Raw genomic sequence first — 25,548 nt, forward strand, 5'->3', positions numbered from 1 at the left:
CGGTGAAACCCCGTCTCTACTAAAAATACAAAAAAGTAGCCGGGCGCGGTGGTGGGCGCCTGTAGTCCCAGCTACTCGGGAGGCTGAGGCAGGAGAATGGCGTGAACCCGGGAGGCGGAGCTTGCAGTGAGCCAAGATCGCGCCACTGCACTCCAGCCAGGGGGACAGAGCTAGACTTCGTCTCAAAAAAAAAAAAAAAAAAAAAAAGAAAGGGGGAAACTGAGGCTCAGTGGACCACACAGCCAGTAAGAAGTAGAGCCCTGAGGTCACAGATGGCCCAAATTGAGGGTCCAGCTCAATTGCTGGGCAATGAAACATCCTGATCAGCCCTTTGCCTGTGACACTGGCTCTGGCTCCATTATCTTTGCTTTTTGTTTGTTTGTTTTGAGATGGAGTCTCGCTCTGTCACCCAGGCTGGAGTGCAGTAGCAAAACCTTGGTTCACTGCAACCTTCGCCTCCAGGGTTCAAGTGATCCTCCCATCTCAGCCTCCTGAGTAGCCAGGATTATAGGCACTTGCCACCACGCCCAGCTACTTTTTTTGTATTTTCAGTAGAGATGGGGTTTCACCATGTTAGCCAGGCTGGTCCTGACCTCAAGTGATCTGCCTACCTCGGCCTCCCAAAGTGCTGGGATTACAGGCATGAGCCATTATGCCTGCCCTGGCTCCATTCTAAGGTAAGAGTTCCCTCCTGGACCTGGTCTTCAGGGACATCTTCATCATCATCATTATCAAAACTGCCATCATCCTCAGCATCATCAGCATCAGCCTCATCCAAAATGGCTTTATTAAAAGCAACTAATTACACATTCTGCTGTTCTATATTTTAGACAACAATAATTACACAGACTTCTAGGAGCTTAGCAACTGAAAGTTGGATGAGCCTGCTAAGGGCTTCCAAGTAGCATAATAAAGACACAGCTATCAAGCTATTGAGTCTCAGAGAGGTCCAGCAGCCTGCCCAACTAGACACCAACAGGAGTTTCTCTGAGACTGACAGATAGGCTGAAACCTACGTTCCTTGCCCCTAGGCCCCAGTGAGATAAGGGTAGAGGACATGCTTGGTGGAGTGGGGAGCACTTTGCAAACTTCAGCTGGCACTTTCCTGGGACTCTTTGATTGATCCTGCCAGAGTTGATAGTGAGAATGCTTCTATACTTCTCACCCAGGAATTAACTGCTCTCTTCCACTTGGTAGTAGGCAGATGGTGAGAAGCAGGGTCTTTTTAGCCACATTCACCTCTTTTTGCTGTTAGTTTTCAGAATTTAATATGGTGTTATTTTCCTGGTTTGGCCTATAGGAAGGGGTTGCCGCTCTGCTGTAGGCTTAAGGTTTATGACAGCTCTTTCTACCACTGCTATAAAAATGACCAGTGTCCTAATCCATGTTTCTCTGAACCACATATTGGTATTTGGTCAACCAACGATCATTAGTGAAGCACCTGCTGTGTGGTGGTTATTGTGTTGTGTGCTGGGCGTCAGGAAGTGAAAGGATGTCTTCCTGCAGCTTACAGACAGGTGATACAGATGTCGAATAAACATGTCATTGCAGTTCAGTGAGATGAGCCTTGACAGAGGTGTGCGCTAGGATTGAATATGTGGGAGAAGTTCAGAATCTGGAATGAAAGGAAGAATAAGCCTAGGGGCAAGGAGGTGGGTGGTGAGGATGGTGAGGAGAGAAGGAGAGACAGTCCAGGCTGAAGGAAGTAGTGGCCTCAATTAGTGAGGCAGGTCTAAAGACCTCCATCCCTCCAAAGCTCAGGGAGCAAGGACAGGATGGAAGGGAATGAGGCTGCAAATACAGGCTAGGACCATTCCTTCGTTCATTCAGCACCTGCTATGTGCCAGACATTGTTCCAGATACTGGGGATAAAACAGTGAACAAGACAGACAAAACCTCTGCTATCAGGCCACATCCTGGAAGGAGAAGACCAATAAGCAACTGGACAAACAGATAATTTTATAATGGTGATGTGCTATGAAGAAAATACAATAGGGTGATGGGAAGGAGAGCGACTATTCAGATACCTTAGACTGGGTGGTCAGGAAGGGCATTTTGAGGAGGGTGACATTTGATTTGAGACCTGAATGCAAAGAAGATACTGCCACAGGAAGATCTAGGGGAAGAGCCCTATAGGCAGGGGGACAGCTGGTGGAAAGCAGCAGCTTCCAAAGGGCCCTGCAGGCCACACCGCATTGTTCAGATTCATCTTATAACAATGGGCAGCCATGGGAGACAGACAGGACCTGCCTAGACCACATTTCAGAAAGCTTACTCTGGTCTCCTGAGCTTCAGCCTCAATGGAGACACAGGTCCCTGGAAGGGCAGAGCAGTCAGAAGACAATGCCCAGCACCCGATGAAAATACAGGCTATGGGCCAGGCATGGTGGCTCACGCCTGTAATCCCAGCACTTTGGGAGGCTGAGGCGAGTGGATCACGAGGTCAGGAGATCAAGACCATCCTGGCCAACATGGTGAAACCCCGTCTCTACTAAAAATATAAAATTTAGCTGGACGTGGTGGCACATGCCTGTAATCCCAGCTACTCCAGAGGTTGAGGCAGGAGAATCGCTTGAACCAGGGAGTCGGAGGTTGCAGTGAGCCTAGATCGCGCCACTGCACTCCAGCCTGGTTACAGAGAGACACTACGTCTCAAAATAAAGGACTGCTGAGGGTGAATGATAGTAGTCAGGGGGGTCATGGGCTCACTCCAAGCAAATTATTGAAGGGCCTTTGATAACTAAAGAGACGTTGCATTGTGGTGCAACATTATGCTCCATTAGGCAGAGGAAACTGCAGTCCCTGGCATGCCCAGTCCTGGAGGCAATGATGGGTTGTTGCTCAGTACAACAAGCAGAGGCCTCCAAATTCAGGGCTCCTGCTGTTCCAGGCCTGGACAGTGAGGAGAGGCAGTAATGGGGTGGCCAGTGTCATTTGCCAAACGGGTCCTCACCCATCTCAAAAAAATCCTAAAACGATTTTCCTGAGGGCATAACGCCCACTCTCAGTAGAACTGCCGTGCTGGACAAAGTGCGGCATCATGTGGGGGCTTAGCCCAGCATCCTCTCTGTGGCCACAGCAGTTTCTAATGCTCCATCTGACCAGGTCACTCTCCTGCTTGAACTCCTTCAGCTATTCCTTACTGCCCTTAGCATGCCCTTCTTAGCATGTTAGGATTTTGATCCAGTTGAGTTCTCCATTCTCTGACCACATCACCCACTCTACAGCCCAGCTTATTGACCACTTTTTTTTTTTTTTTTTTTTTAAGACAGAGTCTCGCTCTGTCGCCCAGGCTGGAGTGCAGTGGCATGATCTCGGCTTAGTGCAAGCTCCACCTCCCGGGTTCACGCCATTCTCCTGCCTCAGCCTCTGGACTAGCTGGGACTACAGGCGCGCACCATCGTGCTTGGCTAATTTTTTTGTATTTTTAGTAGATACAAGGTTTCACTGCTGTTAGCGAGGATGGTCTCGATCTCCTGACCTCGTGATCCACCTGTCTCAGCCTCCCAAAGTGCTGGGATTACAGGTGTGAGCCACCACATCTGGCCTGAGCCACTTGTTTTTCCCTCCAATCCACTATGTTCTGTTGCCTCCATTTTTTTTTTTTTTTTTTTTTTTTTTTTGTACAGGGCCTTGCTCTGTCACCCGGGCTGGAATGCAATGGTGCCACCATGGTTCACTGCAGCCTCGACCTCCTAGGCTCAAGTGATCCTCCCACCTTAGTTTCCTGAGTAGCTGGGACCATACGTGCAGGCCACCACGGCCAGCTTTTTTTTTTTCAAAATTTTTTATTTTTTTAAATTTTTTTGTAGAGACCGGGTTTCACTATGTCACCCAAGCTGGTCTTGAATTCCTGGGCTCAAATGGTCCACCCATCTTGGCCTCCCACAGTGCTGGGATTACAGGTGTGAGCCACCATGCCCAGCTGCCTGTGTGCCTTTGCACAAGCTATCTGCTGCTCTGGAATGCTTTCCTTCCACCCCAACTCCTCCTCAGCTGGCTCACTCCTACTCATCCTTCTGGACTCAGCTTAGATGTTAGAAAGTCTTTCCTGACCCGCAGAGCTGGAGCTGGGCTGGAGCTCAGTGGGTCCACAGTACTCTTCCCCCCTCTCTCTTTTTTGTCTTCTCCCGAATCCCTCATGTGATAGTACCCCTCTCTTTTATCTACTTAAACTACTTACATGCAACCCATCTTCAGGCATCAGCTCAAACAGCTTCTCCTGAGTCCTCTTAGACTACACCAGGCCCCCTGTTACACTCCTACACTCTATTTTCTCTTTCTTTCCCTTCCTTCCTTCCCTCTTTCCTTCCTTCCTTCTTCTTTCTCTCTCTCTCTTTCCTTCCTTCCCTCCCTCCCTCCCTTCCTTCCTTCCTTCTTTTTTTTCTTTAACAGAGTCTCACTCTGTCACCCAGGCTGGAGTGCAGTGGTGCAATCTCAGCTCAGTGCAACCTCCGCATCCCAGGTTCAAGCGAGTTTCCTGCCTCAGCCTCCAGAGTAGCTGGGATTACAGCTGCCACCACCATGCCCAGATAATTTTTTTGTTGTTGTTGTATTTTTAGTAGAGACGGGGTTTCACCATGTTGGCCAGGCTGGTCTCGAACTCCTGACCTCAAGTGATCCACCTGCCTCGGTCTCCCAAAGTGCTGGGATTACAGGCGTGAGCCACCGTGCCTGGCCTGTTATTTTTCTTTCATAATTCATATCACAATGGGTAATGATAAGTCTGTGAGAGCATTTCATTAATGTCTGTCTCCCACAGACATTACTTGTCTGTAAACACTACATTACTACCCTGTAAACACTGTAGGGGGATGTGTCTTGTCTGCTTAGGTCACCGTTGTGTCCCAAGAGCTTGGCACATAAATATTTACTAAACCAATAAATGAATGAATTCCTCTGGGTTCCTGTAACATATGGATATTTTCCCTAGCACCATACTTAGCTCATTATAAGGGCCTATGTTCTTCTTTGTCTCCCCAGCTGACCTATAAGCTCCTTATTGGTGGGATGATATTTTGCCAGTGTGATTTGCCAGTGCTTGGCCCATTGTTTAGCAATTAGGCACTCAAAGAATATTTTTGCATAGATGAATAAATGAATAAATGATGATAGGCCAGGTGCAGTGGCTCATGCCTATAATCCCAGTGCCTTGGGAGATGGAGACAGGTCGACCCCTTAAGCCCAGGAGTTTCAGAAAAGCCTGGACAACATGGTGAAACCTGTCTACAAAAATACAAAAATTTACCTTAGGGTGTAGTGGCATGCACCTGTAGTTGCAGCTCCTTGGAAGGCTGAGGTGGTAGGACCTCTTGAACCCAGGCGCTAGAGGTTGCAGTGAGCCATGATTGCACCACTGCACTGCAGCCTGGGTGACAAAGTGAGACAATGTTTAAAAAAAAAAAAGATGACAGGCATTCATTCATGTTCTCTTATACTTTACACTTTATTCTTTATACAGCAAAGTGGTCTTTAAAAAACGCAGGCCAACTTCGTGTGGTGGCTCACGCCTGTAATCCCAGCACTTTGGGAGGCCAAGATGGGCAGATAACTTGAGACTAGGAGTTCAAGACCAGCTTGGGCAACATGGTGAAACCCTGTCTCTACAAAAAAATACAAAAATTCGCTGGGCTTGGTGGTGCATGCCTGTAGTCCCAGCTACACAGGAGGCTGAGGTAGGAGGATGGCTTTAGCCCAGGAGGTTGAGGCTGCAGTAAGCCGTGATTGTGCCACTCTACTCCACCCTGGGTGTGGAGTATTCTTTATTCTTTATACAGCAAAGTGGTCTTTAAAAAACGCAGGCCAACTTCGTGTGGTGGCTCACGCCTGTAATCCCAGCACTTTGGGAGGCCAAGATGGGCAGATAACTTGAGACTAGGAGTTCAAGACCAGCTTGGGCAACATGGTGAAACCCTGTCTCTACAAAAAAATACAAAAATTCGCTGGGCTTGGTGGTGCATGCCTGTAGTCCCAGCTACACAGGAGGCTGAGGTAGGAGGATGGCTTTAGCCCAGGAGGTTGAGGCTGCAGTAAGCCGTGATTGTGCCACTCTACTCCACCCTGGGTGACAGAGCAGAGTGTACATTTCATGAAGGCTGTTCATCACTGTATCTCCTGGCTTAGTACAATGCTCGGCACATAGTAGGTGCTCCAAAATATTTGTTGACTGAGTCAACAAATGAATGAATGAATATGATAATAGCTTTTTGTGATAGAGGGCAGGCGCTCCCAAACTTGCAGGCAGACAGAAGAGTGATTTATTTTGCTTAAAGAAAAAAGGAAACTGGACTGCTAAGAACTGATGGAGGGAGCCAGGAAGGAATCTGGGTTTACCAGACTCTACTGTGACCTCATGGAATCTGGGAATCCCAGGGACAGCTCATGCCACCTGACTCCAGTCAATCCATAATGAAATTCAGTATGCAAAAACCAAAACCAAAAGCTGGGTTGGCTTCTACTTTAAGTCCACCTGTATTCAGAGTGTCCATAGAGGGATCTCTATGGGCATAGAGGGATCTACAGGGGCATGTAAAGATTCCTGGCAGATGTACCTCTTTGCTCTGTTCCAAAAGGTTTTCTTTTTCTACAAGTATCTTGGAATTCAAAAAAGATTGTTGTTAGGCAACAGAAACAATGAAAGAAGACAGATGACTCATTCACCAATACATCTGAGATCTAAAATGTATTAATTTAATTTGGTTTATATTACCATGAAACAATTCTTATTTTGATAGCACATTTCCTACCCCTATAAAAATCTAAAGACGCCACACAAAAAAAGAATTTTTACAATGGTGAATACAAAAAGCCAGGTTTCCAAAATAAAGCCCACTGATACTTTAAAGAGAAGAAAAAAAACACATTCCTCCTCCTCCAACCCTCTCTCCTTTGAAACTATTTCGTTTCAGACATAATTTTGCTTGGTTGTCACAGTCTTTAACGTTTCCCCCCAGGTTCTCTTTCCCCATTGTTATCAACAAAAATATGAGCGTGAAAGGGGCGGGAAGTGTTTGTTTTTATGTACACATCTTTGATCATATCAGAAAGGAAAGAATCATGAACATCCACTGCTGACTGATCTGAACAACTAAATCTTGATTCTAGTTTCTACAGGGAAGATGAATAACATGAATAAAGAGAAGCTTACACATCTTTCATAAGTGTCAAGGGCCTAAGTTTGGTTCTTTTGATTTAAAATTTAACTCACTGGGTAAAGCCAATGGCGTCCTCTGTTAGAAGAGGCCTGAAAGGGATGCAAGTGAAGCCTTGGTCCTGTGACCTCCCCTAACAGCCCCACCTGTCAGACAGCTTGAAGCTGTGCAAAAAGACAAGACATACATAGCATAACAACGAGGCATTTAAATCACCTCCATTATGGTATCATCTTGACAGGAAAACTATTTTGAATGTGGCTTTTTCTTTTTTGACAGAGTCTCACTCTGTCACCCAAGATGGAGTGCAGTGGCTGGAGTGCAGTGGCACAATCTCTGCTCACTGCAACCTCCACCTCCTGGGTTCAAGTGGGTCTCCTGCCTCAGCCTCCTGAGTAGCTGGGATTACAGGCGCCTGCCACCATGTCCGACTAATTTTTGTATTTTAAGTAGAGACAGGGTTTCACCATGTTGGTCAGGCTGGTCTCAAACTCCTGACCTCAGGCGACCCACCCGCCTTGGCCTCCCAAAGTACTGGGATTACAGGCATGAGCCACCATGTGGTTTTCGAAGAAAGATTTTTTCAAAGCCATTGACATTTCAGAGGCTAAGTGAGAGTGGATAAGAGCGTGGTTTTGGGTCGGGCGCAGTGGCTCACATCTGTAATCCCAGCACTTTGAAAGGCCGAGGCAGGCGGATCACAAGGTCAGAAGTTCAAGACCAGCCTGGCCAATGTGGTGAAACTCTGTCTATACTAAAACACAAAAATTAGCTGGGTGTGGTGGCAGGCACCTGTAATCCCAGCTACTCGGGAGGCTGAGGCAGGAGAATGGCATGAACTCGGGAGGTACAAGTTGCAGTGAGCTGAGATCACGCTCCAGCCTGGGTGACAGAGTAAGACTCTGTATTGAAAAAACAATAATGACAAAAAAAGAGTGTGGTTCTGGATTGTGGCAGATCTGGGCTCCAGCACTGCCACATAATCTTAGTATGACCTAAGTCTCTGTTTTCTCATTTATAGAATGAGGAATACAACAGTAACTACTGTAGGATTGTTGAGAGGCTTGGATGAAATATGAAGCACTTAGCACAGAGCCTGGCATACACCAAAGACTTAGTAAATATGAGCTGTTATTAGTTTTACTCATTGAGTGTGTTACAACAATTATTATTGTATGAGCAAATGAAGTAATAAGTTTTAGGTATACATGACTTTGTTTTCTGCTCAAGCTTATATTAGGTATCAGTGATTCTCCACTCTGGCTGCACATGAGAATCACCCAGGGAGATTTTTTTAAATGCGAAGTTCCTACTGAAGAACAATTGAATCCGAGTCCTGGGGGTGGTGCCTGAGTATCATATTTTTAAAAAGCTCTCCAGGTGATTCTTGTGTGCAGACAGAGTTGAGAATTACTGGGCTCTACAGAAATGAGGAACATTCTCCGACGTTAACTAAACCAGCAGACAAAACTAGGGTGGGCTGGCCTCCCCTGCTTTCCTCCCACTCATCTGAAAATAAACTGAAAGGCAACCAGGGCCATCAGGCATTGGCTAACCCCGATGTGGCCCACACTTTGGTTTTACCATTCGTTTTTACTGACTCTTGTTCAAATCTAACTCCTTTTGCTGGCTTTCCTCAGGCTAAGCCAAGAGTCCCTTTAATCTTTTCTATGGAACTTAATTGGCGGAGGAGGTGCTCATCACTTCGTGGCCACAAGTAAAGATTTTCCAACCTTCATTACAAAGCTGCCAAGTCAGCTCTTGTCTTCATCATTCTGACATTTTTGCTCATTTTAGTTCTGCCTTTTTTTGTTTTTTGAGATGGGGTCCCCCCCTATTGCCCAGGCTTGGGGAGTGCAGTGGTGCCATCCTGGCTCACTACAACCTCTGCCTCCCAGGTTCAAGCGATTCCTGCCTCAGCCTCCTGAGTAGCTAGGACTACAGGCGTGCGCCACCACTCCCAGCTAATTTTTGTTTGTTTGTTTAGTAGACACAGGCTTTCACCATGTTAGCCAGGATGGTCTGGAATTCCCGACCTCAAGTGATCTGCCTGCCGCCACCTCCCAAAGTGCTGGGATTACAGGCATGAACCATTGCACCCGGCCTTGGTTCTTTCTCTCTCTCTTCCTTCCCTCCCTCCCTCCCTTCCTTCTCTCTTTCTTTCTTTTTTTTTTTTTTGAGACAGAGTCTCGCTCTGTTGCCCAGGCTGGAGTGCAGTGGCCGGATCTCAGCTCATTGCAAGCTCCGCCTCCCGGGTTTACGCCATTCTCCTGCCTCAGCCTCCGGAGTAGCTGGGACTACAAGCGCCCGCCACCTCGCCCGGCTAGTTTTTTGTATTTTTTAGTAGAGACGGGGTTTCACCGTGTTAGCCAGGATGGTCTCCATCTTCTGACCTCGTGATCCGCCCGTTTCGGCCTCCCAAAGTGCTGGGATTACAGGTTTGAGCCACCGCGCCCGGCCTCTCTCTTTCTTTCTTAGCCTTCCTCTGTCACCCAGGCTGGAGTGCAGTGGCACAATCTTGGCTCACTGCAAACTCCGCCTCCCAGGTTCATGCCATTCTCCTGCCTCAGCCTCCCTAGTAGCTGGGACTACAGGTGCCCGCTAATTTTTTTGTATTTTTAGTAGAGACGGGGTTTCACCCTGTTAGCCAGGATAGTCTCAGTCTCCTGACCTCGTGATCCGCCAGCCTCGGCCTCCCAATGTGCTGGGATTAAAGACTTGTGGTGGGGCCGGGCGCGGTGGCTCAAGCCTGTAATCCCAGCACTTTGGGAGGCCGAGACGGGCGGATCACGAGGTCAGGAGATTGAGACCATCCTGGCTAACGTGGTGAAACCCCGTCTCTACTAAAAATACAAAAAACTAGCCGGGCGACCTGGCGGGCGCCTGTAGTCCCAGCTACTCGGGAGGCTGAGGCAGGAGAATGGCGGGAACCCGGGAGGCGGAGCTTGCAGTGAGCTGAGATCCGGCCACTGCACTCCAGCCTGGGCGGCAGAGCGAGACTCCGTCTCAAAAAAAAAAAAAAAAAAAAAAAAAGACTTGTGGTGGCCAGACATGGTGGCTCATGCCTGTAGTCCCAGAACTTTGGGAGGTGGAGGAGGGCAGATCACTTGAGGTTGGGAATTTGAGACTAGCCATGGTGACACCACATCTCTACTAAAAATACAAAAATTAGCTGGGTGTGGTGGCACACACCTGTAATCCCAGCAACTCAGGAGCCTGAGGCACGAGCATCGCTTGAACCCTGGAGGTGGAGGTTGCAGAGAGCTGAGATGGCATCATTGCACTCCAGCCTGGGCAACAAACAGAGTGAGACTCTGTCTCAAAAACAAAACAAAAAAAACAATAAAAAAACAGTTGTGGAGTACCTTTCTTAGGGGTTTGGAGTGCCTCAAATGAGACAATATCCAGGAAAGTGCTTTGTAAACTGTGAAGCTATTTACCAGCATGATAATGAAGCAATCATGACAGGTAGGTAAATAATAACAAAGTCCTCATGATGTAGAGAATTTCTAAAATGATCTTTGATAGGGTTTTTGTTTTGTTTTTTCCTTAATATTCTTGGCACAGCCTTAAATTTGATGGGTATGTGCACTATGTTTGGCAACCTAAAGTAAGTTGAAAACCGAAGTTTCAACCCAAATGCCGTCAATTGAAATCAGTGACCAAGTCCTTGATTTTAATGACACTTAGTTTTTCTCCTATGTCTATAGCCTTATTCTTTCAGCAAATATTTTTAAAATGCATTTTATGTTTCAGGCCCTGTGTTAAATTATGGGAGCAGAGAAGTGAAAAAATGAGACAAGTTCTTGTCCTTATGGAGTTCCTCCTACTGGAGGAAAGAGAAAATAAGCCAGCAGGCAAACAACACAATTCTAGAGCAGGACAAATGCTATGAAGAACAAAAATGCAGTGATGTGGTACAGAGACACTGGGGTGTTTGGAGTGTGGTCAGGAAAGGCCTCTCTGACCAGATGATACACAAGTTGGTGCTTGGCTGGGTGCAGTGGCTCACGCCTGTAATCCCAGCACTTTGGGAGGCTGAGGTGAGCGGATAACGAGGTCAGGAGATTGAGACCATTCTGGCTAACACCATGAAACCTCGTTTCTACTAAAAATACAAAAAATTAGCCAGGCATGGTGGTGGGCACCTGTAGTCCCAGCTACTTGGGAGGCTGAGGCAGGAGAATCGCGTGAACCCGGGAAGCGGAGCTTACAGTGAGCTGAGATTGCGCTACTGCACTCCAGCCTGGGTGACAGAATGAGACTCCAAAAAAAAGAAACTGGCCCTCAAGAATGAGATGGAGCCAGGGTGGTGAAGAGTTAAGGCAGAGATTTCCAAGTAGAGAGTACAACAAATGGAAAGATCCTGATGCGGGAAAGGAATTGGTGCATTTTAGACAAAAAAGCAAAAAAAAAAGGAGGGCTTTGGGGTTGCAGAGGGCAACACAGTCTCCTGTTTTGGTTTCTCTTTCTCCCAAATGTTGGGTCTGGGCCTTCATGTTTTCCTAGTACACATTCTCTAAGTGCAGGTGACTTCCACATCTTTCTCTCCACACCGGGTCTTTCCTGAGCTCACGTCTGGGTATTTCCCTGTCTATAGAACATTTCCTCATATATGTTTGGTAGGCACTGAAACTAAGCATGACCAAAAATAACTGTCTGCATGACTCTCCACCCACTTCTCCACAAGCTTTACCTCCAGGGCTGTCTCTCTCTCTGGGTAAATGGCACCACTACTTCCTCACTGATCAAATCAGAAACCTGAAGATGATTCTTGACTTCTCCTTCCCCAGAAACTCCATATCTAATCCATCAGCAAGGCCTAGGCTCCTCTCTTCTTCTGCATAACTCCCAAATCTATCCACTTCTTTCTGTCCCCATGACACTTACATACTATATACTACACTATGTAGTCTAAACCATCTAATCTGATCTAAAGCCTCCTCTACTCTACTCCCCTCCCTCCGTGTAGCTACTGTAACATTTGCTGTGTATCCTCACAGACTTAACTACTCATTAATTCAACTGAGTTCCTGTTAACTGCCAGGCACTGCTTTAGGTGCTAGAGTTGTAACAGTGAGTAGAGGCCGGGCATGGTGGCTCACATCTGTAATCCCAGCACTTTGGGAGGCCGAGGTGGGCAGATCACTTCAGGTCAGGAGTTTGAGACCAGCCTGGCCAACACAGTGAAACCCCATGTCTATGAAAAATAGCAAAAATTAGCCGGGTGTGGTGTTGCATGCCTGTAATCCCAGTTACTCAGGAGGTTGAGGCAAGAGAATCGCTTGAACCCGGGCGGCGGTGGTTGCAGTGAGCTGAGATTGCACCACTGCATTCCAGCCTGGGCGACAGAGTAAGACTCCATATCAAAAAACAAAACAAAACCAGTGAGCGGAAGATAAAATATCTGCTTTAATGAATCTTACATTTTATTGAGGGAAGACAGACAATAAATAAATAACCATACAATGTGTTAGGTCAGCAGTTTCCAACCTTTTTGGCACCAGGGACTGGTTTTGTGGGGTAGGGGGAATGGTTTTGGGATGAAACTGTTCCATCTCAGATCATCAGGCATTACAGGCATTAGATTCTCATAAGGAGGGCACAACCTAGATCCCTTGCATGTGCAGTTCACAATAGGGTTCATGCTTCTATGAACATCTAATGCCGCCGTGATCTGGCAGGAGGTGGAGCTCAGGCCTTAATGCTCCCTCACTTGCTGCTCACCTCCTGCTGGGCAGCCTGGTTCCTAGCAGGCCACAGACCTGTACCAGTCTGTTGCCTGGGGTTTGGGGACCCCTGTGTTAGGTGGTTGTAAGTGCTCTGAATTATATTAGGGCAAGGGAATAAAATGGGGAGGAGGAAAGGGAAATGGGTCTGGTGCTAATTTATTTCTTTAAATTTTGAGACAGGCTCTCACTCTGTCGCCCAGGCTGGTGTGCAGTAGTACAATCATAGCTCACTGCAGCCTTGACCTTCTGTGCTCAAGTGATCCTCCTGCCTCAGCCTCCCGTGTAGCTGGGACTACAAGTGTATGCCATCACACTTAGCTAATTCTTAAATTTTTCGTAGAGACAATTTCTTGCTATGTTGCTCAGGCTGGTCTCAAACTCTTGAGCTCAAGTGATTCTCCCACTTTGGCCTTCCGTAGTGCTGGGATAATAAGCATGAGCCTCTGCGCCTGGCTGCTGGTGCTGTTTTACAGAGTGGACAGGGGAAAGCCTGTTGGACAACATGACATTTGGGTAGAGATCTGGGTGAAGTGATGGAGTGATAAAGGGTTATCAGAGAGAAGACCACTCCAAGCAGAGACAACAGGAAATGTAAAGGCCCTGAGGTCCGAGAGTGCTTGATGCCTTACGGGAATGTCTAGACCCCAATGTGGGCTTCAATGGAAAGACAGAGAGCAAAAGCCAAAGATGGGTCTGAGATGACTGGGTGAGATCATATAGATTTTATTCAGAGTGAGATGGGAAGCACTAGAGGGGGATTTTTTTTTTTCTTTACTTTCCAACTTTTATTTTTGGTTCGGGGGTACATGTGCAGATTTGTTGCATGGATAAATGAATTGCATGTCACGGGGGTTTGGTGTAAAGATTATTTTGTCACCCAGGTAATAAGCATAGTACAGCATAGGTAGTTTTTCGATCCTCACACTTCTCCCACCCTCCACTCTCAAGTAGGCTCTGGTGTCTTTGGTTTTCTCCTTTGTATCCACATGTACTCAGTATTTCTGGGGGGGGGGGGGGGCATTCTGAATAGAGTGGTGCATTTTCAATGGCTCTGCTGCTATGAGAAAAGGGCATCAAGATGAATGTGTATATGCTATTCAAACGTAAATGCAATATTATATGCATTGCTTCACTATCTTTTTCTTCCAAAGTGAATTTTTTTAAAAAACAAAATATGATCCTGTCATCTCTTTGTTTAGAATCCTTTGTGGCTCTCCATTCCCCTAACAGTCAAGTCTAAACTCTCACCAAGCCCTCCCAAGTCTGGCCTCTACCCACCTCAGCAGCTCCCAAATCACAGAAAGTTTTTCCTAGATGGGACTCAGGGCCTTCAACCTTCCTTGTTCCCTTGGTCTAAAATCAAGTTATTTCCTTCCCTCCCCATCTACCTTGTTAACATTGTGCCAAGCACTATTCTAGGCACCAGGGATACAGCACTGAACAAAATAGACAAAAACTCTAGCCCTTGTGTGGCTGAAATTCTAATAGGAATAAGACAGAAGAAAAGCAATAAATTACATATAAATTATATACCATATATGACATTATTTTAAATTTTAAACATGTATTAAAATATGTATTTTTAAAACATGATTTTATATATCAGAAGGTGATATAAGCTAAGGAGAAAACTGAACAAGGAAGAGGGGGGTGGGATGTTGAGAAAGGGGTTGCAAGTTTGAATAAGGTGGCCAAGCGGAAGCCTCACTGAGAAGGTGCCTGGCAGAGGTGAGAGAGCGAGTCAGGCAGCTATTTGGAGGAAAGCATTGCAGGCAGGAGGCAAACACCCTAAGGCAAGAGCCCCTACTTGATGTGTTCCAGGAATAGCAAAGAGGACACTGTGTCAGAGAGGAGTATGGGGACAGGTGAGGCCCTTATAAGGACCTCACTCTGTACTTTGAGGGAGATGGGAGCCACTGGAGGGTTTGGGTGGAAAAGGAGTGACATGCTTGGACTTTTTTTTTTTTAGACGGAGTCTTGCTCTGTCGCCCAGGCTGGAGTGCAGTGGCGCGATCTCGGCTCACTGCAAGCTCTGCCTCCCTGGTTCATGCCATTCTCCTGCTTCAGCCTCCCAAGTAGCTGGGACTACAGGTGCCTGCTACCATGCCCGGCTAATTTTTTGTGTTTTAGTAGAGACAGAGTTTCACCATGTTAGCCAGGATGGATGGTCTCGATCTCCTGATCCGCCCGCCTCAGCCTTCCAAAGTGCTGGGATTACACGCAAGAGCCACCGTGCCTGGCCACTTGGACTCACTTTCTAACAAGATCACTCAGGCTGCTGAACTGACACTAGACTGAGGGAGGCAAGTGCAGAAGTAGGGAGACAAGTTGGGGGCTCCCCTGGCAAAACTGAGGCTAAGAGATGATGGTGGCTTGATTCAGGATGGTAACAATGGTGACAGTAAAAAGTTAGTGGCTTCTGGGCCTGGTGTGTTGGCTCATGCCTGTAATCCCAGCATTTGCCGAGGTGGGTGGATCGCTTGAGGTTAGGAGTTTGAGACCAGCCTGGCCAACACAGTGAAACCCCGTCTCCACTAAAAAAAAATACAAAAATTGCTGGGTGTGGTGGCGGTCACCTATAATCCCAGCTACTCGGGAGGTTGAGGCGGGAGAATTGCTTGAACCTGGGAGGCGGAGGTTGCAGTGAGCCGAGATCGCACCACTGCACTCCAGTCTGGGCGACAGAGTAAGACTCTGTCTCAAAAAAGAAAAAAAAAAAGTTAGTAGGTTCTGAATCTATTTTGAAGGCAGAAGTACAGGGTCTAAGGAATCAGATTTGAAATGTGTGCGAGAAAGAAAATAGCCAAGGATAATGCCAAGGTTTCTGGCCTCAGCCATGGCCAAAATGAGAGGATGGAGTTGCCATCTAAAGAAATTAAGAAAACTTATGGGATAAGCAGGTTTGGACAGAGGTATTAGGAAATCAGTTTTGAACATATAGACATATAAAGTTTGAGATGGCTGGGCATGGTGGCTCATGCCATGTAATTCCTGTAATCCTTTGGAATGCCAAGGCAGGAGGATCACTTGAACTCAGGAGTTTGAGACCTGCCTGGGGAACATAGCTCCACTAAGAAGAAGAAGAAAAAAAAAAAAATGCTGTGTGTGGCAGCACATACCTGTAGTCCCAGCTACTTGGGAGGCTGAGGATCATTTGAGTCTGGGAGATCAAGGCTTCATTGAGCTATGATCAAACCATTGTATTCCAACCTAGGTGATGGAGTGAGACCCTGGCTCAAAAATAAAATAAAGTTTGAGATGTCTAGATGCCTATTGGCTATCTAAGTGGAAACATCAAGTAGGAAGCTGGATAAGTGAGTTGCAAATTCAGGGGAAAGGTTCAGGTTAGGGATATATACCGGAAGTTGTCAGCGTATTTCAGTCAAAAGACTGGCATCAATGGGATAATGGCAGCTATTAGTAGAAAAAGAAGTCCAAGGACAGAGTCCTGGGACACTTTAATAGAAGTTTTTAACTTCAGGCTGGAGTGCACTGCAACCTCTGCCTCCAGGGTTCAAGTGATTCTCCTACCTCAGCCTCCGGAGTAGCTGGGATTATAGGCATGTGCCACTACACCCAGCTAATTTTTTTTTTTTTTTTTTTTTTTTTTTTTTTTTTTTGAGACAGAGTTTTGCTCGTTGCCCAGGCTGGGGTGCAATGGCGTGATCTTGGCTCACTGCAACCTCTGCCTACCAGGTTCAAGCGATTTTCCTGCCTCAGCCTCCCAAGTAGCTGGGACTACAGGTGTGCACCACTATGCCCAGCTAACTTTGTATTTTTAGTAGAGACAGGGTTTCACCATGTCTGGTCTTGAACTCCTGACCTCTGGTGATATGCACACCTCTGCCTCCCAAAGTGCTAGGGATTACAGGCCTGAGCCACCGCACCCGGCCAAAGTTTTTAACTTTTTTGATCTCAAGACTCCTTTACATTCTAAAAAATTTGAAGATCTCAAAGAATTCTTGCTTATGAAAGTTTTATCTATCAATATTTACTACAGGCCTGGCAGGGTGGCTCACACCTGTAATCTCAACACTTTGGGAGGCTGAGGCAGCAGGATCACTTGAGGCTTGGAGTTCAAAACCAGCTTGGTCAACAGGGTGAGACTCCTGTTTCTACAAAAGAAAAATTTAAAAATTAGCTACGTGTGGTGGTGTGTATCTGTAGTCCCAGCTACTGGGGAAGCTGAGGTGGAAGGACTGTTTGCACCCAGGAGATCAAGGCTGCACTGAGCTATGATAGCACCACTGCACTCCAGCCTGGGCAACAGAGCAAGACCCCGCATTATAAATTAAAATAAACAATTTCAAAATATTCATTACTTCATTAAAAAATAACTATAGTGAATCCATTACATGATATTAACAAATAATTTTTTTTTTTTTTTTTGAGACGGTCGCTTTGTCGCCCAGGCTGGAGTGCGGTGGTGTGATCTCGGCTCACTGCAAGCTCCACCTCCCGGGTTCACGCCATTCTCCTGCCTCAGCTTCCAGAGTAGCTGGGACTACAGGAGCCTGCCACCACTCCCGGCTAATTTTTTTTTTGTATTTTTTAGTAGAGACGGTGTTTCGCCATGTTAGCCAGGTTAGCCAGGATGGTCTCAATCTCCTGACCTCGTGATCCACCCGCCTCACCCTCCCAAAGTGCTGAGATTACAGGCCTGAGCCACCGTGCCCAGCCTAAATAACATTTTTAAAAAGAAAAAATAACCATGTTTTCTAAATCAAAAGAAAAATTCAGGGAGAACTGTTGTTTTGCATTTTTACAAATCTCTATCTGACTTAATAAAAGATAGCTGGATTGTCATATGTGCTTTCACATTCCATGTAATGCCACATCATACATCATGTAACCTGTGGAATACTCTACTGTACACCCGGGAGAGAATGAGCATAAAAAAGCAAATGATATTTTAGAATTATTGTGAAAATAGTTTTTACCACATTACTCCCTGAAAAGTTATCAGGGATGTCCAGACTACACTTGGAGAATCCCTGCTCTAACATTTAGAGGTTAGGAGGAATTAGAAGGCATCATCAATGGAGACTAAGAAGCTTAGCCAGGAAGGCTGGAGGAAAATCAGGAAAGCCTGGTGCCCTGGAGGCCCAGTGAGAAAAGTGTTTCAAGGAGGAGAGTGACCAAATGCTGCTGATTATACAAGTCAACTGAGGAAGGAGACTGACCATTGGATTTTGCAACGTGGAGGCTGTCAGGGACCTTGATAAAAGCAGTTTTGGTAGAAAGGCAAATGCTAAAGCCAGACTGGAGGTGGGTCACCACATAAAGGTCACTTCTCAGGTCTCCGAATCCCAGAGTAGTTAATTTACCCCCAAACCTACATGTATCTCTCCCCTATCTTCACACTTGTCTTTCTTGTTTCCTGGTGTACGTGTGTGTGTGTGTGTGTGTGTGTGTGTGTGTGTGTTTTGACACAGGGTCTCAATCTGTTGCTCAGGCTGGAGTGCAGTGGTGCAATCTCAGCTCACAGCAACCTCCACCTCCCTGGTTCAAGTGATCCTCCCACCTCAGCCCTCTCCACATAGCTGGGACTACAGGTGTGTGCCACCACACCCAGCTAATTTCTGTATCCTTTGTAGAGACAGGGTTTTGCCATGTCGTGCAGGTTGGTCTCCAACTCCTGAGCGCAAAGGATCCTCTGCCTCAGCCTCCCAGAGTGCTGGGCACGGTCAGCTTGCTTGTTTTAATACCTGTCTTCATTATTACACTTTATAAGTGGTGTGAAAACAGGGATCAAGTCAGTTTCAGTTTTTATTCACTTCCTCAGCACACAGCAAGTGCCTGGGATATAGAGAATGCTCCAGCCTTCCCTGGTAAGCTTTTCACGATTTCTCAGGAGTAGGAAACTGACTCTCTTTAGGCACACTGCAAATTTCTCATATTCTTTCTGTCACCTTACCCTTCTTTTCCCAAAACAAACCCTGCAAATTCATCTTCAGGGTCCCATGCTTAGAGAGATCCCATGCTGGCTGGGCATGGTGGCTCACACCTATAATCCCAGCACTTTGGGAGGCTGAGGCAGGCAGATCACGAGGTCAAGAGATTGAGACCATCGTGGCCAACACGCTGAAACCCCATCTCTACTAAAAATACAAAAATTAGGTGGGCATGGTAGTGCACGCCTGTAGTCAGCTGAGGCAGGAGAATTGCTTGAACCCAGGAGGCGGAGGTTGTAGTGAGCCGAGATTGCGCCACTGCACTCTAGCCTGGTGACAGAGCAAGACTCCGTATCAAAATAAATAAATAAATAAATAAATAAAATAAAATAAAAAAACAAAGGAAGATCCCATGCTTGGTTTAATACTCTCTTAAAAATTAAGAATCTTGTCCCGAGTGAAGTGATGAATATACAAAGTTATGGAGCATAATCCTTTAACTCTGTCTCTTGTTACTTCATCCAAATATTTATTGACCGATTACTATTGTGTTAGGCTGTTCTTGCATTGCTAAAAAGAAATACCTGAGACTGTGTAATTTATAAAGAAAAAACAGGCTGGGTGCCGTGGCTTATGCCTGTATCCCATCACTTTGGGAGGCCGAGGCAGGCGGATCACCCGAGGTCAGGAGTTCGAGACCAGCCTGGCCAACATGGTAAAACTCCGTCTCTACTGAAAATACAAAAATTAGCTGGGCATGGTGGTGTGCACCTGTAATCCCAGCTACTCGGGAGGCTGAGGCAGGAGAATCATTTGAATCCAGGAGGTAGAGGTTGCGGTGAGCCAAGATCGCACCACTGCACTCCAGCCTAGGTGACAAAAGCGAAACTCCGTCTCTCTCTCTCTCTCACACACACATACACACACACACACACCCAAAAAAAAAAAAAAAGAAAGAAAAGAAAAAAGAAAAAATGTTTAATTGGCTCATGGTTCTGCAGGATGTATAAGCAAGGCCTGGGCATCTGCTCTGCTTTCTGGAGAGGACTCAGGGAGCTTTTACTCATGGTGGAAGGTGAAGCTAGAGCAGGCACATTACATGCTGAAAGCAGGAGCAGGAGGGGGCTGAGGTGCCACACCTTTTTGTTTTTGAGACAGGGTCTCACTCTGTTGCCCAGGCTGGAGTGTAGTGGCACAATCAAGGCTCACTGCAGCCTCAACCTTCCCAGGCTCAGGTGGTCTCCCCACCTGAGCCCCCCAAGTAGCTGGGACTACAGGCACACATCACCATGTCTGGCTTTTTTTTTTTTTTTGAGACAGAGTTTTGCTTTTGTTGCCCAGGTTGGAGTACAATGGAATGATCTTGGCTCCACCTCTGCCTTCTAGGTTCAAATGATTCTCCTGCCTCAGCCTCCCGAGTAGCTGGGATTACAGTATACCACCATACCCTGCTAATTTTGTAGTTTTAGTAGAGATGGGGTTTCACCATGTTGCCCAGGCTGGTCTTGAACTCCTGACCTCAGGTGATCTGCCCGCCTTGGCCTCCCAAAGTGCTGGGATTATAGGCGTGAGCCATGGTGCCCAGCCTGCCTGGCTAATTTTTTTGTATTTTTTTGTAGAGATGGGTTTTCACCATGTTGCCCAGGCTGGTCTCAAACTTCTGGGCTCAAGCCATCAACCCACCTTGGCTTCTCAAAGTGTTGGGATTACAGGCGTGAGCCACCGTGCCTGGCCGGTGCTACACTTTAAAACAACTACATTTCATGAGAATTCCCTTAGTACTGGGAGGACAGCACCACGCCATGAAGGATCCTCCTCTGTGACCCAAACACCTCCCACCAGCCCTACCTCCAACACTGGGGATTACATTTCAATGTGAGATTTGGATGGGAAAACTATCCAAAATATATCAATTATGTTCTGAGTTAGCCAGCTGAAGTAGAGGGATGCCAAAGCCACTCTAGGCAGAGGGGACTACAGGAACAAAGACCCTGCAGCCAGAAACAGGACAGGTGTAATTGGACAAGAAAGACCTTGTCAGGGTTTGCCTTTTTCTTCTTCTTTTTGAGACAGAGTCTCACTGTGTTGCCCAGGCTGGTGTGTAGTGGTGCAATCATGGTTCACTGCAGCCTTTGGACTCCCAGGCCCAAGCAATCCTCCCACCTCAGCCTCCCAAGTAGCTGGGACTAGAGGTGGTGCCACTACATCCAGCTATGTTTTTGTATTGTTTTGTAGAGACGGGGTTGTCATGTTGCCCAGGCTGGTCTCCTGAGCTCACGTGATCCACCCATCTTGGCCTCCCAAAGTGCTGGGATTACTTGCGTGAGCCACTGTGCCCATCCTTTTTCTGAAAGGTTGTTCTCTCCCCACTTCATGGTCCTACTGCCCTTTGTCAGCATCTCTTAACTAGCACAGGCCCACAGTACTTTGAATTACAGTGGGCACATTCACCCACAGATGTTCACTGGGCACTCCCTAGGGGATGGGCGATGTGCTGGGTGCTGTAAGAGATACAGCTCCTGCCTTCCAGAAGTTTACATTCCCTCGGGGGAGAGGGAGATGTGAGGAGTAGAGGGTAAACACAGTGAGGGCAGGTCTCCCTAGCACCCTGCTGTCTGTTCAGCACAAGGCCAGCAGTGGACATTGTTGTCTTGCATTATTTCAGGTTTATAGGCCAATACTGAAATCCATCTTGTTCATCATCCCGTGAGCAGGGGAAACATCGTTACGGTTTTCTATACCAGGCTGATAGTGAGTGTGTAGTATTTTTTGTGTGTGTGTTGTTTGCTTTGTAATTTTGTTTTGTTTTTGTAGTATTTACCATGAAGATAAGAAAGCGTGAGAGTAAAATTCCCTAAATGACCAGAGGAATAGAGATAGAAGTGAGGTCCCTCAAATTTGTTGGAGGAGGAGGACGAGCTGGGAGGGAGGACGAGCTGGGGACGGGGCAGGAACAAGCCCAAAAAGGGACAGCTGCTGTGGTAAATGTCCTCACACCTGTAATTATAGGCTCACATCTGTAATTCCAGCACTTTGGGAGGCTGAGGAGGATCTCGAGCCCATGAGTTTGAGACCAGCCTGGCAACATAGTGAGGCTCTGAGTCTGTAGTTCCAGATGCTCCGGAGGCTGAGGTGGGAGGGTCGGTTGTCCAGGGATTTGAGGCTGCAGTGAGCCGTGATCGCGACAATGCACTCCAGCCTGGGCCATAGAGGGAGACCCCGTCTTTAAAAAAAAAAAAAAAAAAAAAAAGTCCTTGATCAAGAGGGCTTCGGGTGTCCCCATCTATGGAGTGAGGGGACGGGTTAGGTGAATTCTGGAGGCGCTTCCACCTCACATTATGAAAGGTCCTGAGAGTCAGATTCTAGTTCCACTCTGTCCGAAGCTGTGGGGCCTTTCCTCAGCCTCCGCTTCTCCTTCTGTAAAGCCAGGTAGTGGGCCGAGATCACTCTTCCAGGAGCCTGTGACTCCGGGACACCTGTGACACTCTTGAGGGGAGAGTGCCCAGGACCCCGCGTCGCGACTCTGGGATTCCACCGGGGTGGGGGCCCGCGCGAGGCCGCGCCCTGAGCCTCACCTGTGCGCGGAGCCTTGACTCACCTGTCCTCCAGCAGCCCTCTCTGCCCGCGGGCTGTTCCAGGAGTCACCGCTCCTCCTCCCTCTCGGGGGGGGGGGGGTCACTCCGGGCCTAAGCTCCCACTAGGGGCCGGGGAGGAAGGAATTCTGAAGTGGGCGGCGGGGAGGAAGAGGTCCCTCGGGGGTCCCAGCCCGACGTTGCCAGACTCTCTTCGCGGTGGGGGCCCTCTTCCCCAAAAGCAGAGGCCGGAACGGCCGGGAAGAGCGGGCGGGGCGGCGGCGGGAGGCGCCGGGAAGAGCGAGCCGGAGGGAGGTGCCAGGAAGGGCGGGCGGGGCCGGGGCCGGGGCGGGGGCCGCGGGCGGGGGGCGGGGGCGCGGGGCGGCTCATTTCCTCTTCGTAGCCGGACTGGAGGGAGACAAAGCAGCGGCCGTCATTTTCGGGTCTCCGGAATTTAGCGCTCACCCGGCTCGCCGCAGGTAACTTCATACCTCCCTCCTCGCGGGCGCGGTCTCTCGGGCCGGGCCGAGAGGGTCCTTGGGCCGGGCCGTCCCAAGCTGGGCCCTGCGAGCGGCGGGCTGGCGGGGCGCGGTCTCTTTGGCGACGTCGCCAGGAATTGGACTCCGGGCGGGCGTGGGACCCGCGTTGGGCCGGCGGCCCCTTCCCCTGCGGGGCCCGAGTCTAGGGCCCAGGCGGATACGGCCGGCGCTTCCCAGCGCTCGGGAAGTCCGGGGCCGCCGCCGCTGGGGAGAAACCACAGGCTCCGCGCCGCCTCCGCTTTTCCTCTTGGAAAAGTTTTCTCGCGGTTTCTAAACTTTGTTGCCGCGGCCTCGGCGCGCGCGGCAGCCCAGCGCCGGGCCCCTTAGCCGCCTTCCTTCCCGGGGCGGCGCGTCTGGGAGCCGCTTTCCGGAGAATTGATTGTCGTCCGACTCCGAGGCGTCCCTGCCCCCTCCCCCTTTCCGGCCGCCGAGATTTCCCGGTGGGGCGGCGGGGACTCGGGCGCGGCTAACCCGGAGGCTGGAGCCCGGGCTTCTCCCATAGAGTCTCGCGTTAGGCGCGCCACACCCGTGTGGACTTTTGGCGTGACCGTCCACCTGGACTCGGGGATTACTCAGCTTTCCTGGGCTGCTTGTTGGTTGGACGCACTTCGCTTTCAGACCTGGTTTTCAAGAGTGGCATTAGAGATTTTTTTTTTTTTTTTAATTGTTGTTGACTTTTAAAGGAGCGTGTGTGTGCGTGCGAGTGTGAAGCACTTGTTGGAAAAAATGTTGCCTGAATGAATGCCTGACCTTTGCTTGGCAGCAGTGGCTTCTCAGTAATGCAGGCGGCGGTTGGCACAATTCCAGGGTTGACTCCCTCTTACGTCCTCCTGCATCTTGGTCATATTTTTTTGGTATGTGTGTTTTGCACAGAGTTTACAATTATTTGGAAAAGAGCGAGATATGTTAAGTCTACAACTAAATTCGGGGTATTCTATATTTATGATGAAGGAAATGCTTACATCATTGTTGGGACTGGATAGGCATTTTGTGGAGCGGATATTTGTGTTTAGTTAGCAGTGACTTTTAAATACTGGACAGGTGGGTGTTACTTTAAGGAACGGAATTTGTAAATCGAATTAATTAGGATGTGTTGTTTTACAGGAAGAATGAAAAATGAGTGTAGGAATTATCCATAGTTTCTGCCTAATTATTTACCCATCTGGACTTCTGAACAAATATTTTTTTTAAAGACAGGGTCGCCCCGGCTGGAGCGCGATCACAGCTCACCGCAGCCTCTATCTCCTGGGCTCAAGTGATCCCCCCACCTGAGCTTCCCCAGTATCTGGGACTACAGGCACGCGCCACCACACCCGTCTGATTTTTGTATTTTTAGTAGAGATGGGGGTCTTGCCGTCTTGCCCAAGCTGGTCTCGAACTCCTGGGCTCAAGTGGTCCTCCTGCTTCGGCCCCCCAAAGTGTTGTGATTACAGGCCTAAGCCAGGGTGCCTGGCCCCATCTGGATTTTTATTCAGTTAAAGAATAATTTTTTAATACACTCAAGAGCTCACAGTGTAATAGGGGAGATACACACCCTAGGTGTAGTACAGAGCGGACTGCAGTAAGTGCCATAACAGTACTAATGAAACTATTGTCTGAGTCGAATCTTACCTAATACTAACAACAAAAGAAACTTGTGGAGGCACGGAGAGGGGTCTAATAAGTTTTATTTGGATAAGTCCAGAAAGGCTTCCAGGAGGTGGTGGCATTTGATCAGGATGAAACATGAGTCAAGGTTTTTTTAAGTGAAGGGAGAAAGTCATGAGAAGCATAAAAGGGCATAGGTGTTTGGGGAATTGTGATATCACTCTCTTGGCTTTCTTTTCCTTTTGGCTCATCTCAGTTTCTTTCTTTTCCTCTTCCTCTTTCCTCTCATACCCAAAGTATCTTTGACCTCCACACCACTGATGTGGCATCACCTTCACTCCCATCAGTGATATCTCATTTCATATAGTGACTTAGAGATGAGAGGTACCCTCCTCCTCCAAGATGAGAATCACTGCTTTGTGCAGTCTCTTCTGTAAGCAGCCTTATGTGCTAAAAGTCCAAGCCTTTATTTTGAGTGCAGATGTGTCTTCTGACCCACATGGTCACCTGTGCATTGGGAAGCTCTTTGGGTATCCCAGGCTTCTCAAACTCAAGGTGTCCAAAGTGGGACTCCTGTCTCTTCTGGAGACATGAACCAGATGTGGAGATCCAGGGTAACTGCCCTGCCCAGGTTTTGGGATGTCTTTTTTTTTTTGATGGAGTCTCTCTTTGTTGCCCAGGTTGGGGTTCAGTGAGGTGATCCCAGTTCACTGCAGACTCCACCTCCTGTGGATTCAAGCGATTCTCCTGTCTCAGCCTCCGGAATAGCTGGGATTACAGGTGCAAGTTACCACGCCCATTCTATTTATTTATTTATTTCGAGACAGTCTCACTCTGTCCTCCAGGCTGGAGTGCAGTGGCGTAATCTCGGCTTACTGCACCCTCCGCCTCCTGGGTTCAAGGGACTCTCCTGCCTCAGCCTCAAGGAACTGGGATTACAGGTGCGCGCCAACATGCCCGCCTACTTTTTTTGTATTTTTAGTAGAGATAGGGTTTCACCATGTTGGCCAGGTTGGTCTCAAACTCCTGACCTCGTGATCCACCCACCTCAGCCTCCCAAAGTGCTGAGATTA

The 25,548-nt window shown here is 48.0% G+C and overlaps 1 protein-coding gene across 1 annotated transcript in view; it reads left to right on the forward strand.

Annotated features, from left to right (window-relative positions):
- The first annotated feature begins 22,696 nt into the window (after positions 1-22,696).
- Positions 22,697-25,548, forward strand: part of CTNNA1 (catenin alpha 1) — a 180,253-nt gene continuing 177,401 nt past the window's right edge. Inside the window, exon 1 of the mRNA XM_010388106.2 lies at positions 22,697-22,828. The gene's annotated coding sequence lies outside the window, so the exon portion shown is untranslated. The remainder of the gene's footprint in view (positions 22,829-25,548) is intronic.

Source organism: Rhinopithecus roxellana, chromosome 3 (assembly GCF_007565055.1).
Source record: "Rhinopithecus roxellana isolate Shanxi Qingling chromosome 3, ASM756505v1, whole genome shotgun sequence".
NCBI classification, from domain to species: Eukaryota; Metazoa; Chordata; class Mammalia; order Primates; family Cercopithecidae; genus Rhinopithecus; species Rhinopithecus roxellana.